The following is an 18,061-nucleotide window of genomic DNA, read 5'->3' on the forward strand; positions in this document are numbered from 1 at the left end:
GCTTCCTTGGATGTAAGCTGCTCCAATGGTAGAAAAACTGTCATGCATATTAAAGTGCGCAATCATGGCATTGGCATAGCCTTCTTGGATCGACGGAGCAGCTATAGAAGAAGATTGCACATAGATATCATTTGAAAAGTTTGGCATTGTACTGTTACCACCAAAGCTACTAGCATTAAGATCCTGTGTTAAAAAATTTGAAATTGTTCATAAACATTGCATATCAACAAATATATATGAAAAGTAAATACAGTCCAAGTAATATGGCTTACAATAAATTGATCTATGTCAGCACCTTCATATCTATTTTCTGCTGTATTCTTTGAATTTTTTCCTATAATCAAACAAATGAAGTTAACTTTACAAGCATAGAATGGGAAAAAAGTAGTCTGGTTTAGTAGGATCAATACCTTTCTTTTTACCACTTTTCTTTTTCTTCTCGATTTTCTTATCTAGGGAGATGGTTCCTCGTTTACTCTTTGGGCCTTTCACTACCGGAGGAACTCTAAATGATATTTTGCCATTTAATGTGTCTGCAGCACAGTCAACCGAAACTAGAGGAATCTCACTAGCCTTTTCCTCTATCTTACTTAGAGAAATATCTGTTTCCAAGTCCAACTTATCAATGGCTTTCTCCAAATCATCAAGAAGTTATTTTGACAGTGAACACTTCAATGCAACAGATGTCGCCTTTCGTGAAATACGTGCAGCATGCGTTTTCAAACTTTCTTTCTCAGTTCCCTGCTTCTCAATATAAAATCCTCTCTTTGCATATTTTGTCCATCTATTCAATATATATTGTGGTGGCAAAATAAAAACATCATTGATATTGAAAACTTTGAGGGCATGCTTGCATAGTATACCTATAAGATGTGGATGCCATATTTCATCAATTTGTATTAGAAACCATATTATTGCAATTTAAAATATGTATACATACCTATGGATTCGTACTTTGTGCAAGCACATGTAATGGTCAAATCTGCTTTGTAGAATACGACTATTGCTCCATAATCAGAGTGCATATGCATAACTGTATATGTCAAGATTGACCCCTCATTTTGTAATAATTTACAAGAGAATGAAAATTGTTGCTTAAATTCCTCCTCAAACTCTGAATACATCCGCCTTGTATATGACTCTGCTGCGGTCTTCATTAGAGGTAAATTTGGCACGTAAGTACTCGGATTGTTTCGACGTGATTTAAAATCTTCATCCAACTCATTTTCCCGAAGACTACATGAAACCTTCTCACATTCTACAAGGAGCCTTGAAAGTCCAAGTTTCCTACGAAATCTTTTCTTGAATATATTGTTCATACCTTCACTCCTTTGAGTAGAGTTCATATCAGCTATAAATGAGTCACGGTAGACAGCAGCCCACTTTTTTCTCAAATCATATAAGTTTCTCATCCACTCATTATCCTCAAGGTTGTACTCACGCAACAATTCATGCCACTACTTGTTGAAGTAAAACTCCGATCTGTCTTCATAGACACATCTCTTAAAATCAGGTAGAAACTTCTCTGGATGCTTTTGAATTATATGTCCGAGATGTTTAGCAGCATTAACATAAATGTGCCACAAACATAGGTGATGGCTTGTATTCCGGAAAACATAAGCAATTACTCCTGCCATGGTTGCATCTTGATCAGTGAAAATTGTGATTGAATGCTTGCCTACCATTGCTGTTAAAAAGGTTTCAAAGAACCAAACAAATGATTCAATAGTTTCATTAAACAACAGTGCATCTCTAAAAATAATTGTCTGCTTGTGATGATTGGTTCCAAGGAGTGTAGCAAAAGGCATTGAATGTGGTGTCAAAAGACACTGCATCACCAAAGCATGCGCAATCCATGATGGATTGACCATTTGCCCAAAAGAAATGAGCGATCCTGCCATCGTCCTGATCTATTTGAATTGCATAAAAGAATGATGGATCTTCTAGTTGCTTCTTTTTCAAGTACTCCAGTAGTGTTTGCATGTCATTGGATTCTAAGTACTGTTTGCGCTGACGACCAATCACATTGTTGCAGTCCATCCTCGAGAATGGCACTTTGTTAGCTCCTCCATAACATTCCTTCATAAACTTATAAACCTGTGCTAGTTGCATCCCACCTTCCCTTATCTGACCAATTAGTTGCATGTCCGCCTCTGTAACATTTCATTGGGACCTCAGCTTATGCCTTTTATTTGGACTAACAAGGTAATGATTGTGATCAAGTACAACTTTTTGCACTGTCCAAATCCCCTCCCTGCTAACACTAAATTGAACACGAGCATTGCAGCCTGTTCTTGTGCTGCCCTTTGATGACTTACTTTGTTGATGACCTTGGTTACTGCAAACCATATATTTCAGATATATTGTATCATCTGCTAGACGCTTTGCGTCGCTCTTTCTAACACTGAACCCAACTTTGCCCGCATATGTATTATACATATCAAAAGCTTTCTTCCCCGATTCAAAAGCCATTCCAACTTCAGGAACAATCAAAGTTTGCACAACCTTGTCAACCACTTGCTGTACAATGAGTTGAGAATTAAATATGGCTTATCCTAATAGGATGATAATTAAATTTCAAATAAAATCTATTACCTCTTCTGCCGCTTCATCTACCATTGTATCCAAGGTGATCGAACTGGTTTTCTGTGCAATCTAGCATATATTCACGAATCAGCACTAGTCAGATGGCATGTAGTGCGTGCATGATCAAATACCAATGTAAATTAAAAGAACATAGCGTACCAGATGAGATGAGGGCATGCCATGGTCTAGGGCAGATGGAATTGGCACCAGATGAGCGGAGGGAACCACGTCTGTATCATTTCCTGGCCTCCTTCTGCCATGGCGACTGTCTCATCACCTTGAACGCCTCCCGGCATCGCGGGGCCTTCGTTCAGAGTTGGGCCGCCTCATGGCATGGCGGGAGCTCGTCCGGAGTTGCGCCGTCACCGCAGGTCTAACATTCCGAGGTAAAGAGATCGTCAAGGGAAAAGAAGATTCCAAGGAGCTGAGGAGGCGAGTAGAAGAGTCACACGTTCCTAAGCCGAGCCGACGCGTACGGAGAAGACTGCCCTCCTGAGTCGAGCGATGCCTTCCCACGTTCTCCATCTGATCTCACCAAGGGCCACGCGGCAAGAATCTGAGGTGGTGCTGCAGGGAGGGCGCTTTGCAGCCCTCCTGCATACAATTTTTCCCCCTCCCAAACACCCCCTTAGGGGAGGGGCAGATGCAGCGCTGGGTCTGGAGGGATTCGAGCGCCTTCTACCACTGGAAATCTCATGGAGCCCCCTAAGCTCCTCTTACAAATTTGAGGAAGAAGAAGAAGGGAATGGGAGGTTGAAGGAGGAAAAAGAGGAGAGCCCCTCCTGGACTCAATCCTGCCTCCGCCACTATCTGCCAGCTTTTCTTCGTCCTATGCCTCAACCTTCCTCATCCCTTTCCGATTGCCAGTGCCAGTGCCTTCTCCTCCCAAGTGTTGGCAGGGGACAGCCACAACAAGGTAACCGTGGCGAGCAGGGCGATGGTGGCACGTAGAAGGTTCAGACGATGAACAGCCACGATGGTGTAGAGGCTGTGACAACAAAGCTAGCCGGCGGACTGTAGGGGAAGGTCGACGGTGAGCTAAAAGATGTCGGCGGCATGTTTGGTGCAGGCTATGTGGGTCGCTTTGTGCCTCGAGCAGCCCGTTAGCCTATTATCGTACTTCTGACTGGTCTGATAACTTAACGTGCCGGGTCTTATCACACCCTAAAATTTTAATTTTGAGTTGTGAATATCTTTTTAAATAAAATAATATATTTTATAAATATTCTAAGAATTTTTGAGATTATTGTGGCAATTATTCTCATTTTCCCTAGAGCTGAATCTATTTAATGGAAAGTTTTTGAATATTTTTCACAAGATCCAAGTACTTTATTTGGACTTCCCGGTGCCAAACTATCTCCTAAGAAATTTTCCTTGGAGTTTTTGGTATTTTCAGCATATATTTTTCATGGAGAAAAGATTTATCTAGACTTTTCTAGATTTATTTTAAGTCTAAAAATATATTCTAAGCTATTGAAATCCTTTCTCTTTTCTTCCCCTGGATTCGACTCGTTTTGCCCCTATCGAATTTTCCTATTCTCTAATCTTTTACCCTAATCAAATCACTCGAAACAGTCTTATCTCGATTTCGTTGTTCTCCCGTGATACTACATTGTCGTCACCCCCAGCTTTAGCAATCCGCACCGTCGTCGCTCGCCCCGCCCCTGTGCACCGCTCGTCGTGGGCGCCGAACCTCCTGTTGCTCTGGTGCTGCCCGTCACCCACCCCTACTTTCCCGGGGTGTCCTATCTATCTTCTGTCCCATAAGAATCGTAGGTGTCGCACGGCTCACCACGGACCCACTCATAACATCACAGCGTGCACAGTACTGGACAAGGACACCCAACCAATCTACGGTCACCAGGTGGCAGGTAATTTTCTTTTCTTTCTATTTTTTCTTTCAGCACATCTTATTTATTATATTTTATTATTATTTGTGACCCACTATAGTCGAAGTGCAATCAGCATTTTTAGAGACTAGATTCAACATTTATTCAAACTTGGTTCAATACTTATGATAAACTCATTAAACATTTTGCTTGAAAATATTGAAACTTAAATGTTCAAATGTTCAACCAGTACAATTGTTATGTTGATTTTTTATAAAATAAAATATATTACTGATATTGTTGAAACTTGATTTGTTGCATAAATTCTCAAGTGCACTATGTACGGATGTAAATGGACCGGATACGGATGAATATTACTGATATTGTATTTTTTTTATATATTTTTGTTCGAATACGGAGTCGGATATGGATAATGTTAGTTTTTGCCGAATAAGATTGTAATGGATATCGACATCATAAAAATGTAACTGTTGGTGATCGGTACCCTTCGGGATGAAGGTGTACCACAACAGTGAGAAGAGGAATTGCGAGGACCCTAGAACTCCCGTGTACCCAACGCAATGCGAGTACCAGCGCAATAACTCTGCATTCAATATCCCATCAATGACTATTACACAGGTATTTATAGGGAGAGGCTGTTCACCGTCCCTGGCTAATTACAACCCAAAGCCCTTACGACGGTAATATTCCCAGAATATTCTCAGAGCATTGGGTAATTTCTCCTCTACTTCGCCGAGTGGGTTACAGCTAACCCAAGGCCCTCCTGTCAGACGACCCCGATAGGCTTCGTGTGCAGGGCCTTCGAGCCATCCTTCTTCTCTGTTTGAGAGCGCGTCCTTCACTGCAAACCCATCTTCGGTCCACCTTCAGCGGAAAGGACAAAGCTCAGCTCTTCTTCGCAGCCGCCGCTCTTCCCCCGCTTGGTTCCCTGAGGACAGGGTCCTCTTTGGCAGCTAGGCCGAAGGTGGCATCCCCAATAGTAGCCCCTCGAAGCCGTGGACCGAGCTCGGGAGGTCCATGACTTTGACCTTTCTTGGGCATCGGAAGGCTTCACCTGCGCCTGAAGCACCACCCTTCGGACGACACCGCCGATGCGTTGAAGGGGGTCAGTCCGCGGTCTCCTGCGTAAGATACAACGAACAAGAGCATTGCTTGAAAAATAAAGTATTACTTGTTTGGTTAGGGACATTTATGTGGAGCATAGCCTCGTTTCTCGTGATGTTTCAATATCCTCGTCGGTTGTTAGAAAATGACTGAGGTGTCCCTTGAGGGATGATTGTGCCGCTATTGCGCCTGAGGGGCACGGCGGTCTTTTCACTTTGAGTGTCGGGTATAGGGTTTCGACGTGCTTCATATATAAGGGGACGATGGGTTGCTTTCATTTTATCCCTCACGCTTTCCGCCACACATCCCCTTATTCCTCCACTTCATTTTCTAGAGCCCTGGAGACCTCGAAAAATATAGTGTCTTCAGACATGGCGCCAAAGCGTGATCTCGCTAAGAGGCCGACGACCACTGTGTTGTGTGTGGCGAAGATGACTCCAGCCTTGCTCGATGACTTGGTAAGGTGGGGCGTCATCGCCACGGGTGATGTGCGTGTGCCTCCAGCTCATGAGACGACCGTGCACCCCGAAGACGACGAAGTGGTGGTCTTCCGTGATCTATTCGCCATCGGTCTTTGGTTCTCCTGGACCCCGTGGTCGTGGACATTTTTCGGCTATTCGGGGTTTTTCTTCATCAGATGACGCTGACTTCCATTCTTCGGCTAAATTTGTATATGTGGCTGGCGAAGAGCTGTGGCTTGGTCCCGAGCACCGAAGGCTTCGCTTATGCGCATCGGATTCATTACCAGCCAAAGAAGATCATAGTACGGACGTCTGACAGGGAGAGGGTTGAAGCTGTGCCTCAGTAGGGGTGCTACACCTTCGCCTTTCACAAGAACTTGCCCATCCCCGTCGTTGCCTACAAGAATAAGTGGGTGAATGACTGGGCGACATACTGGTTCTATCACAAGGTCCCTCTGAATCCTATGACGAAGAGCCACCTCCTTGTTGTCAAGCGTATCGGCATGCTCGGCGATACACCGAAGGTTGCTATGAATGACAAGCCTGAGCATGAGGCCTTCGTCGCCATTCTCCGGAAGGTGTCGAAGGCCTTCAACACCAAGGACATCGTTGAAGAGTACGTTGCGTGTGACTGCTTTTCGGTGAGGGCCGGGTGGAGCATCTCCGCGTGGCTGGCCGAAGACCGGTGGATCGACGACGTTCGCGTACCCAACTTTTCTGCTTCGTTCAATCTGCAACGAGACCGTGAGTTGTTGCTAACTTTTTTGTCCTTCATCCCCGGTCATGTGCGTTATTTTGATATCTGATCCCTTGCATGGATTGATGCTGCTGTTATCAAGAATCGGGCCGATGAAGCCCTAGGTCCGGTCTCGAACAACGAGTACAAGGCCTTGTTGGGCCATTTTGGAAGAAATCGGTGGAATCGCATCTTCCACGCCTTCGGGATTATCGCTCCCCAATGGGTTGGGGAGGCAAAAATCATCGGGAGGAAGGGCCCCGCCACTACAGGCGTCTTGAAGAAGGCGAAGAGAAAACGCAGTTCATCTGCGGCGGGTGCTCCGAAGTGCCCCCGCATACTAGAGAAGGTTCTGGGCAGTTCGCCGCTGCAAAGCAAGGGGGAATTGGAGGACGCGGCGAGCGAAGCTAGCAACTCACTGTCTCGAGAGTCTTCGTGTCCCACGCCTGACAATGCTGTTGCCGCTCCTCCAGTGACACCGAACGTGCCCGTGTGCTTGGACCTTGAGTTCAGCACGGCCGCAGAAATTGACGACGAAGAGGCAGATGTCGAATGGAAAGTCGTCATGAACTCGCCTGCTCCAATGCTCCCTCCCCCACACGAGGAAATTCTCAGCGCGCATGGTGAGCCATCGAGGGCGGCCGCTGCGGCTGTCGCCTCGCCCGAGTCTGAGGCCAAGGTCACCACGGCCGAAGGTGATTCCAGCTCTTCGGACAACAGCAACTACTTCATTCATGACGCCGATCCTGGGGCTATAGATGTCGAGCTCATGGCGATGCTGACGGCTATCCATCTTGGCGGCAACATCATGAAGTCTCTTCGCTTCGAGAGCCGGTATCGGAAGCGTGAACTTTTGGCAACCGCTGGCAACTCATTTTGCTTTCCTTTGATGGAGAACGATTTAATGGAGACTGGGGTGGAGAACATGCTGCAGTGCACCCAAGATTTGGCGATGAAGTCCTTCATCACCTCTCGCTGTGCTGCTCGTCAACTGGAGGCCAAAGGTAGCTCCAGTGCTAAGGTCGCTGCTCTGGAGAAGGAGAAAACTACTTTGCAGCTTCAACTGGAGAAATCCTACACGGAGAACTCCTTTCGGTCCACCCAGCTGACCGTGCCCACTAATCGGGCGAATAAGGCCAAAGAAGATGCTAAGGCGGGGAAGGGGGAGGCTAAGGCTGCCGAAGAGCGGCGCACCGTGATGAGGAATTGCCTTTACTCCTACATGTCAGCCATCACAGCAGGAGCTCAGGCGGTGCAGGATGAACTGCCTGACCTCCTTGCGAAGTACGGGCTCACCGCTCCCGAGCTATCTTCGGAAGAGAATGTCAGGTTGGAATACTTCTTTAAGTGGCTTTGGGCATGCCTTGCTATGGTCGATGCCGGGGCTTGCTTCCTTGAGTATTTGAGCGCTGTCATTGCAGTGCACAGTTTGAGCACTGCAGTGTACGGGCTCTTCCCTTCGGAGGTGGGCAACGCTAGAAGCGTGATGAAAGTGCAACTTCGCTCCCTCCGCGACCTGATCTTTGTGTGGCCTGGCGAGAGCGCCGTCCAACCCAATGTCCTCCTAACCCTGTCGAAGTACATCGCGAAAAATTTCATGGACCGATTCTTCAAAACCGAAGGTCGCGAGCTCGTGCGTTGTGAGGTAGAGCGACTGAAGCCCAAGTTCATCTGGGCATGAATGCTATTCCGCGGATTTTTTATTTCCATCTTCGGTTTCTCTTTGTAGCTCCAGGCTAAGGCTAATGCTGTTGCCCAGGGGATTCTGGGTGGCTTTGGTGAAACTGCCATCGCTACGGAGGTCCTCGCTACGACGACAGCTGAAGCCAAAGGTCTCGACGTAGGTCCCAGGCAGCCCCCTGCTGCTCCTTCAGCGGCTGCAGCGACCGAAGGCGGTGGCAGAGACCGGCAAGAGGTGTGAGAGAGTGTTTCGACACTTGTAAAAACTGATGTTTTTTGTATAACTAATGCCTTCAGTGCCTGTGCAGGACCCTGTGATGGAACTTGCACGGATCACCGAATGTATCCAACCTTTGCGTATGCACCGCAATGACTTTTTTATTTGTGGCAAAATGTGGGCACAGTTTCACTCGCGGTTCCCTTCGATTAGTTTTGACGAATTTTGGGATGCGAAGTTGCACTTGTATGATTATTATAATGATGACTCAAAATGCTTCTGGTAGGAATTCTAGCGCGATCCTGAAAAGCAGGCAAGGATTCTTTCTGAGCGCTGCGCTCGTCGTGCGATGCGACGCGCGCAGGCGGGTCTTGCTTCGTCCTTTACAGGCCTTGCTATATCGAAAGAGGAGCCTGCCGAAGAGGTTCCTTAGGAACCTTGTTTCAGGTTCCGCCTTAGGGATAATCCTGATGTGGGCGATCACTGACCCTATCATTGGTTTGGGTGCAGGACCCGAATTCGAAGACTTCCTTTGGTGTTCAGCCGAAGACATTGATAGGTGGGCGGTCCGCGAGCTTGTCGAAGAGGCGAACTGCATAGTGTTTGAGGAGGAGACATCTATTGTATCGAATATGAGTTTGTAATGTTTGTTAATTGTTGGCTAGAAGTGTATGTATGTAATGGATGAACTTGTGTTCCTTCAGCGCCTTTCGCTGTGTGAAGGTGAACCCTTCCTGTAACTAAGTAACGATTTATGCAGTGATTTGTGATGTAACATTGTATTTCCTGCTATTAGCCCCGTGGCTGCGCATAACAGGTTTTGAGTGCGAAGCGCCACCCCCCCTTTTGCGGAGGCACGGGGCGGAGACGATTTGTTTTCTATGCCTGCGACTCGGTCGTGCAAGTGTTGGTGATGCGAAGCGCCACCCCCCTTTTGTACGGGTGAGGAGTACATGATTATTGTGTTTAGACTGCGAAGCGCCACCCCCCTTTATGGGTGCGTGGTTGTCGTCTCACACCCAGGCACACCTATCGTGCAACTTGTGAATTGTGAAGCGCCACCCCCCTTTGCTTGATTAGGGGGGCCGGGGCATGTTGTGTTTAGAAATACCTTCGGACCTTTCGGTTATTCATGCTAGCTCTTTACCCTCGGTGTTGGCCACGTCATGGTTTTCTTAGGCTGCCTTCGGCTCTTTGGCGCGAGAGGGCTGGTCCTAGCCTTCGGCATTGTGCGTGATAGGACTTCCTTAGGATACTTCGGCTCTTTAGTGCGAGAGATTCCTAGCCTTCGGCTTTCATGTGACAGAACTTTCCTTTGGATACCTTCGGCTCTTTAGCGCGAGAGGGTCGCTCCTAGCCTTCGGCTTTCGCGTGACAGGACTTTCCTTAGGAGGCCTTCGGATCTTTAGTGCGATAGGGTCACTCCTAGCCTTCGGCTTTCATGCGATAGGACTTTCATGCCCTTCGGCATTCGCGCGAAGGGACTTTGATGTTGTTGGAAGTGAATCTAAGGGTGGCAGGACCCACTCAGGGCCTACGCTGCGTGCTTACTTCTTTCAAGCGATTTCGCTTGCTTCACGCGGATGACTCCCGCCTTCGCTCAATGAAGAGGGATAGACGCTTCGGTGCATTGTGCATTCCTGCATTCCTGCTTCCACGAGATGCATTTTCTGGGGGACTTGTTTATATTTCACAAGGGGTTTACATAAGGGTTCCGACTCGATAAAACCTCACACCTTTTGTAACCGGCATGATTAAGTGAAGGCTTCCCCTGTGAGGAAAAGAGTACGGGCCCTGAGTTTCAGAGTGCGATCTTGTCATGGAGAGGAACAAAATTTACAAATGAAAAACAACCAAACTATGAGCCCCTTCGGTTATCCTCCCTCTAGTGGCACTTACAGAATCCTACACAAAGTATTTTTGCAACATATCCTTATTCTAGGAATATGGCTCTTCGGTGCCATCTAACATGCGAAGTCTGCATGCCTCGGGTCTTGCCATGGATGTGACGAGGAGTGGACCTTCCCACTTGTTGTGTATTTTCCCATTTAGTTTCCCCTTTCGGGACTTGCCTCAGCACGTGTGGCAGCACGCCTCGAATTAATCCGGCTCAAGTGCGCTAACCGTCACCTTAACGGTAATCCCGACTAACACGCACTTCAAACGGAGTAATCCGAAGGTTCCTTCGGGTAACCTCCCGATTTAACCACTGGAACTTGGATCGAAACAACACATACAAATACTCGCACGAAGGCGAGCCCAGAGTTTACAACAATCTCACAAATTTTTACAACAGAGACTTGGACTTAAAAACAATATTACAAACCAGGTTTAAACATCAAGTACTTTGTTCGAAATTTAAAACAGCAGTTCCGAGTTGTTCTTGCAGTGGAAAATAAAATGGTAGCGGAATTTAAAGTCGATATAGCGAGTCGCAATGAAGCCCGTACACGAACTCACTCGTCATCACCACCCTGAGTCGGGGACGGATCCCACTCCACTGACCATCCCGGAGGAAGCATACAAGGCCAAGTCAAGCTAGCTACCTGATCTTCAAATGCAGCACCTGAAACCAACATTTGCCACAAGCAAGGCTGAGTATACTAATACTCAGCAAGGCTTACCCGACTAATGAGTATATTTATCCCACTTAACTAGACATGCAAGGCTTTTGGCTGAGGGGTTTGTTTTGCCAAAAAGCAGCTAAGAGTGGATCCTTACTTTCATAATTTTAGCTTCCGGTTCAAGTTCGATTAACCATTCTAGATGAGCTACTATCTAAGCATCCATGGTGGGAAAAACAATTATCTTTCATCATCCAACATCATTAATCATCATCATCTTTCACTTCTTACTCTATGTGGCAAAGGGATTAAGCAGTCTCATTAACCGCGAGAAGCGAATGATTCGAATCGATGTTTCTTAATCTTGCAAGGCAAACCTAGCTCACACGTCACGTGGTTACTCTGATGAGTCACACATGCAACATTTCCCCTTTCATTCTGGGTCATTGTTCAGGGCCACTCCCCTCGACTACAAGAACCCCACGCCATGGCCCAGCCGGGTCGTGAGCGAACTTGCACCCGCATTTGCAAGATAAGAACAATGTTCAAAGAGAATGGAAGACCTGTTCACTTTCGAGCTGATCAAGTACTTAAGCTTACCGATTACCATATTCTCGGCATGTGGCTAGTACGTTCAAACGTTTAACCACCGCTACCACACACTGCGGCCTTAGCAATTTTTTCTACCCAACGGGGTATCCAATCAACAACATGAGCATCGCTCCAGGCCCCGTCCATCGACCTTATGGTTGCAGCGTGTAGTAACACAAGGTGCAAGACTTATATATAAACTCACTGTAAAAATTTCAGCATATTTTGTGAAGGGGATTAATTATGATAAATATAACAAAATACAACTAATAAGATATAACCAAATTTATACAGGGAGTTGGACATAAGTAATGATCCTGGAAATTTTACTGGGTGTGTCAAACCTCATGGTTAAGTTGCTGTAAATTTTTCAGATTTAAAGGGCACACCTACTGGGCATGAAAAATAACACAATTTACTTATGCATAAAGCAAAACTAAATTATACAGGGAGCTCTTTTAAGTTGCTGTAAGGATCACCGGGGTGTCCGACCCTAGAGGGGGAGGGGGTGAATAGGGTCGCTAATCGCTTTTCTATCCTAGGGCTCAATCTAATTGCATAAAATAAACCTAACACGTCCTACACATGCTAGTTATGACTAAGATTTATCTATGCTACCCTCTACTTACCCCAAAAGACTTGCCACCTATAGCCAATCCTAATCAAACTAACTAGGAAAGTAAAGGTAAGCAAGAAAGAGTAAATGCGGAAACGTAATGCGGTAAGGGAGAGGATATGCAAACTCCCGTGAAGACACCAAGACACACGATTTAACGTGGTTCGGTTAGGACACCAAAGTCCCTCCCTACGTCCACGACCACTTGCTCACAAAGAACAAGTGTGATGCCGAGTCTCTTCGCTTGATCACCGTCTTGCCACGCCTCCAAGGCTCCCGACAAGCAAAGGCTAAGTGACGCCAAGTCACAAAGACGAGGTCACCGCCACCGTCTATCTCGAAGCGTCACCACGGCACCGTCTTCACTATCTTGGAGCTTTAACACCAAGTAGGGGCCTCCTTCCCCGCACAAAGTGTCGTTGCCACTCCACACCAAGTCGGAGGGTCACACGACGAGTACACAAGGTGCTTGCCGCAGCAAGGCTTTCTCTCAAGCTAGTTCTCTCAAGAACTAAGCCTAAACAAGCACTAAGCACTCTCACAAGTGTGCTTAAGCCTATATGATGTACAATGAAGCTCTATGGTGGTTGGAGATGATCTTTAGCTCTTGTATGCTTCCTTGAACTCCAGCACTACCAAATGACCCGGCCTTGGGGGTATATATAGGCAGCACAAGCAAATATAGCCGTTGGAGAAAAACTGCCAGAAATGTGCTTAACGCCGGTTAATCCGACGTACCCCAAAAGCCATCATCGGTTCAACCGGTGTATGTAAACTGCCACTTGAAAAACTAGCCGTTAGCAATTAACCGGTGTATCGCCGGTTTAACCGATGCAATCAACCGGTGTATGTAAAATTAGCGTCGGTTTAACCGGTGATTGTAACTTCTTCACGTTCCTCCAAAAACCACCTCTCTGGACAACTGAACCGATGCAATTGACCGATGCATCGTCAGTTCAACCGGTGTATGTAATTTCCTCGGTCTTCATCTACCAATGCACCGACGTATATAACTTCCGTAGCGTCGGTTCATCCGGTGTAGGTATTTTTCCTCGGTCTTCGTTTGGCAATGCACCGACGTATGCATTTTCTTGAACGTCGGTTAATACGGTGTAAAACCCTTGCCCACAGACCTTCTCTTTGTCATCACTTGAACCTTCGGGCCTTCGGGCCTTCGGGCCTATCACTTCAACGTCGGTTAATACGGTGCGGAACCCCCGTAGGGGTGGCCCTTCGGGCCTAGCTGCGCCTATCTTCTCTTTGCCATCATTGAACCTAAAAGCCTGGGAATGTTTATCTTGACAATCATATTAGTCCAAGTATTGTGTGTGTCATCAATCGCCAAAATATTATATTGAAATATGGCATGAGAGGCCATTTTCGCTACAGTTGCAAAGACTCAAACTTTGCTACCATGCATATAACATTAAATAGAGGTTCCAAAATTAAATTCAGATTTTTCTAAGCCAAACAACTATTTTCCTTGATTTAGTGCATTTACCCTAGCCATAAATCATTTAGTCTAGTTATGCTTAACTGAAAATTACCAAACTTTTTCTATAGTATATAAGAACTAAAGTGAGGCCACTGTAAATTTTCTAGCCCTTAAAACATAATATAGCTACTGAAATAAAAACAACACCTTATTTAAATACATTTAAAGATCTATTTTAAAACTAATTTAGGAATAAGTACTGGGCCTACAAATTTTACACAAGGCTAGGAACATGACATGAAGCTCGCTGTCAAAAGATGACATGCAAAGGGTGAATGGAACTTGAGATTCAATTTAGGGTATATTTTACTTGCAATTTAAATAACTTAAAAACCAGAGGTCAAATGCAAAAGTGCATGTAACAAAAAGTGTAGATCTACTCACTAGAAATTCAGAACATTTGGATTTCCATTTTTCTAATTTTCCTACGATTTTATTTCAATTTTTAAAATTCACTAATTTGAATTGAAAACTGGATTTAACGTTTACGAAGACGTCCTGGAATCTTGCACGGACCCCTCTGGAATTTTGCCCGGACCCCCTGGAAGAATTGCAATCGAAGCAATTGGATCCTCGGCCCGGGAACAGAGCAGAGCGGCAGCGGCCGGCCGGATTCCCGGCGAGGGAGGGCTCGCCGGCGGCGGGGAAGGGGTCCAGGGGTGAGAGGGCACCGAGAGCTACCTGTGCGTGGGCGGAATCGGGCTGGGATGGTCGGAGGTGCGGCGGTGACGTGAGCAGGAATGGCGGAGCTCGCGGGTGGCGGCGACGGCGAAACTCCGGCGATCCTGTGCAGGGGTGAGGGGTCAGGAAGGTCTACGCGAGCTCTGGGATGCTACTTGCACGGTCAATTTGAGACTAGATATACCAGAGTTGGGGCCTCCTGTAGCGAAAATGGCCTCTCATGCCATATTTCAATATAATGTTTTGGCGATTGATGACACACACAACACTTGGACTAATGTGATTGTTAAGATGACTATTCTCAGGCTTTTAAGTTCAAGTGATGACAAAGAGAAGAGAGGCGTAGCAAAGCCCGAAGGGCCGCCCCTACGGGGGTTCCGCTACGGAAGGGCAAAATGAACTCACCGGTGCAATCACAGAGAATGTCTGCGGGCTAGGATTTTACACCGGATGAACCGACGCTACGGAAGTTATATATGTCGGTGCATTGGCAGATGAAGACCGAGGAAATTACATACACCGGTTGAACCGACGATGCATCGGTCAATTGCATCGGTTCAGTTGTCCAGAGAGGTGGTTTTTGGAGGAACGTGAAGAAGTTACACTCACCGGTTAAACCGACGCTAATATTACATACACCGGTTGATTACATTGGTTAAACCGGCGATACACCGGTTGATTGCTAACGGCTAGTTTTTCAAGTGGCAGTTTACATACACCGGTTGAACCGATGATGACTTTTGGGGTACGTCGGATTAACCGGCGTTAAGCACATTTCTGGCAGCTTTTCTCCAACGGCTATATTTGCTTGTGCTGCCTATATATACCCCCAAGGCCGGCTCATTTGGAAGTGCTGGAGTTCAAGGAAGTATACTAGAGCTAAAGATCATCTCCAACCACCATAGAGCTTCATTGTACATCATATAGGCTTAAGCACACTTGTTAGAGTGCTTAGTGCTTGATTAGGGATTAGTTCTTGTGAGAGCTCCCTTGAGAGAAGTCTTGCTGCGGCAAGCAAATACTTGTACTCATCGTGTGACCCTCCGACCTGGTGTGGAGTGGCAACGACACTTTGTGCGGGGAAGGAGGCCCCTACTTGGTGTTAAAGCTCCAAGATAGTGAAGACGGTGCCGTGGTGATGCTTCGAGATAGACGGTGGCGGTGACCTCATCTTTGTGACTTGGTGTCACTTAGCCTTTGCTTGTCGGGAGCCTTGGAGGCGTGGCAAGACGGTGATCGAGCGAAGAGACTCGGCATCACACTTGTTCGTGTTGGACAAGTGGCCGTGGACGTAGGGAGGGACTTTGGTGTCCTAACCGAACCACGTTAAATCGTGTGTCTTGGTGTCTTCACGGGAGTTTGCATATCCTCTCCCTTACCGCTTTACTTACCGCATTACGTTTCCGCATTTACTCTTTCTTGCTTACCTTTACTTTCCTAGTTAGTTTGATTAGGATTGGCTATAGGTTGCAAGTCTTTTGGGGTAAGTAGAGGGTAGCATAGATAAATCTTAGTCATAACTAGCATGTGTAGGACGTGTTAGGTTTATCTTATGCAATTAAATTGAGCCCTAGGTTAAAAAGCGATTAGCGACCCTATTCACCCCCTCCCCCTCTAGGGTCGGACACCCCGGTGATCCTTACACCTCCACGGGAAGGGGTGCTGTGGTGAGGTTCACGGCGGCGCCAGCGATGTTCTGCATCACTGGCGAGCTCGGCGTGGAAATGTGGGGTCTGGGAGCAGCGCGGGGTTGAGTGGAGCCTAGCCGTGGGTTGGGTTTGGGTGGAGGAGTGGCGAGCTGACCTCTCCACGGGAGCGGTGGAGCGGCGGGGCGGAGCTGGGCGTGCGGCGGCGTTGCGCTGCGGCGCGGGGGGTTCTGGGCAGGGAATGGGAGTTGGGCAGAGAGGTGCGCAGTGCGGGCGTGCGGTGTTAAGTGTTGCGCTCGCGAGCGTGTGGAGTGAGGGCGTGAACGGCCGGGCGTGCGCGCGGGGAAGTAAGATGCCAGCAATGGTGCAGCCGTGGCGCGCTGCGCGCGCGTGCACAGAGGTTCGGCGATGCATGGCACGGCCGCGGGAAGCTGGGCTGGGGTGAGCGCGTGTGAGCACGCACGTGGGAGTAATGGGGGCGCGGTCAGCAAGGAAGACCGGCGCGGGCGGAGACGTTGTGGCCGGCAAGGACATGACCCGGCGGCGGGGGCGCGATGATGGCGGGGTGCCGTGCGTGGGCAGGGAGGCAGCAACGAGGCAGCAGGTGCTCAGGCGGTGGGCTCAACGAGGGTGTCGGGCGGGGACGCGACGCAGCAGGCGCGGCAGCAGGCTCCGCCGGCCACGCGGCCGGCGAGCTCTCCTCGCTGCCTCTGTTACCGCCTGTGAGTGTTCGACTGGTGTCAGGTAGGGGTAAAACGGTCAGCAGTTTTGACTCGGCTCAAACTCAAAATTTTTAATTCAAACTCGAAAATTTTTGAATATGAAAGTTGTTCAACAAGTCAAAATCTACAACTTTTGTTCCAGGCACTTTTCCATTTGAGGCTTCGTTTGAAAGTTAGAAATTCAAACTTAAATTCAAATGAAATTACCCTAAACACACTGTTTTTCAAGTTTTTCTCCAAATTTCGTGTGGCAACTTGAAAAACCTTGAACATGAAAGTTGTTTTTTATGTGAAACTCTACAACTTTGGTTTTGGGAAAAAGTTCATTTGAGCTATGGTTTGAATTTTATCTTTTTTAGCCTATTTAATCTTTTCTAAAATTAATTATGGGGAATTTGGGGAAGTGAAACAACTTGTCATTTTATGTGCAAAAATTGACTTTATTTTCATGGCTTCAACTAGACTTTGGTTTATCATGATTTTAGTAAGATGCCTACTCAATTTCATGAGCATTCGTGCAAGGATTAAAAAGTTATTCACGTTTGCTGACTTAAGGTCAAATTATTTTGTGATATTCTCATTTCTAATTTTCTTTTTAAAAATTCCTTGTTCATGTTAGGTTTAACCCGTACTAATAACCCTGGCTTGGCCAATAAAAAGCTTGGGCTATCACAGCCTACCCCCTTAACAGGAATCTCGTCCCGAGATTCAGCTAACGACTACGTGTGGAAGATGTGCTTCATCGAGAATTCGCTTGCGGAGCTCATGGTTCTTCGGAACGACCACACGAGTTTCGAACCATAGGACTCCCTTGTGGTCCTGACGGAAACATTTATATTTTCCGTCCCCTTGAGCGAGTTTTTGCTTAATGTTCTCCACACCTTTATCCTGGAGTTGTGCCATGATAATTCGGTCGTAGAGAGTTGGTTCAACTGAGATGTGATTCAAGGCGCCCTGAGGAATCATTTCTAGGTTGAGCTTCATATCTCATGGCATAGAGTTTCACTATAGGATTCCACGAAAAGACAATGGCAATGAACTTTACGGCTTAGTGCATCCGCTACTACATTAGCCTTGCCTGGGTGATAATGGACCTCAAGATCGTAATCTTT

The sequence above is a fragment of the Panicum virgatum genome, chromosome 8K, assembly GCF_016808335.1.
Source record: "Panicum virgatum strain AP13 chromosome 8K, P.virgatum_v5, whole genome shotgun sequence".
Classification (NCBI taxonomy): domain Eukaryota; kingdom Viridiplantae; phylum Streptophyta; class Magnoliopsida; order Poales; family Poaceae; genus Panicum; species Panicum virgatum.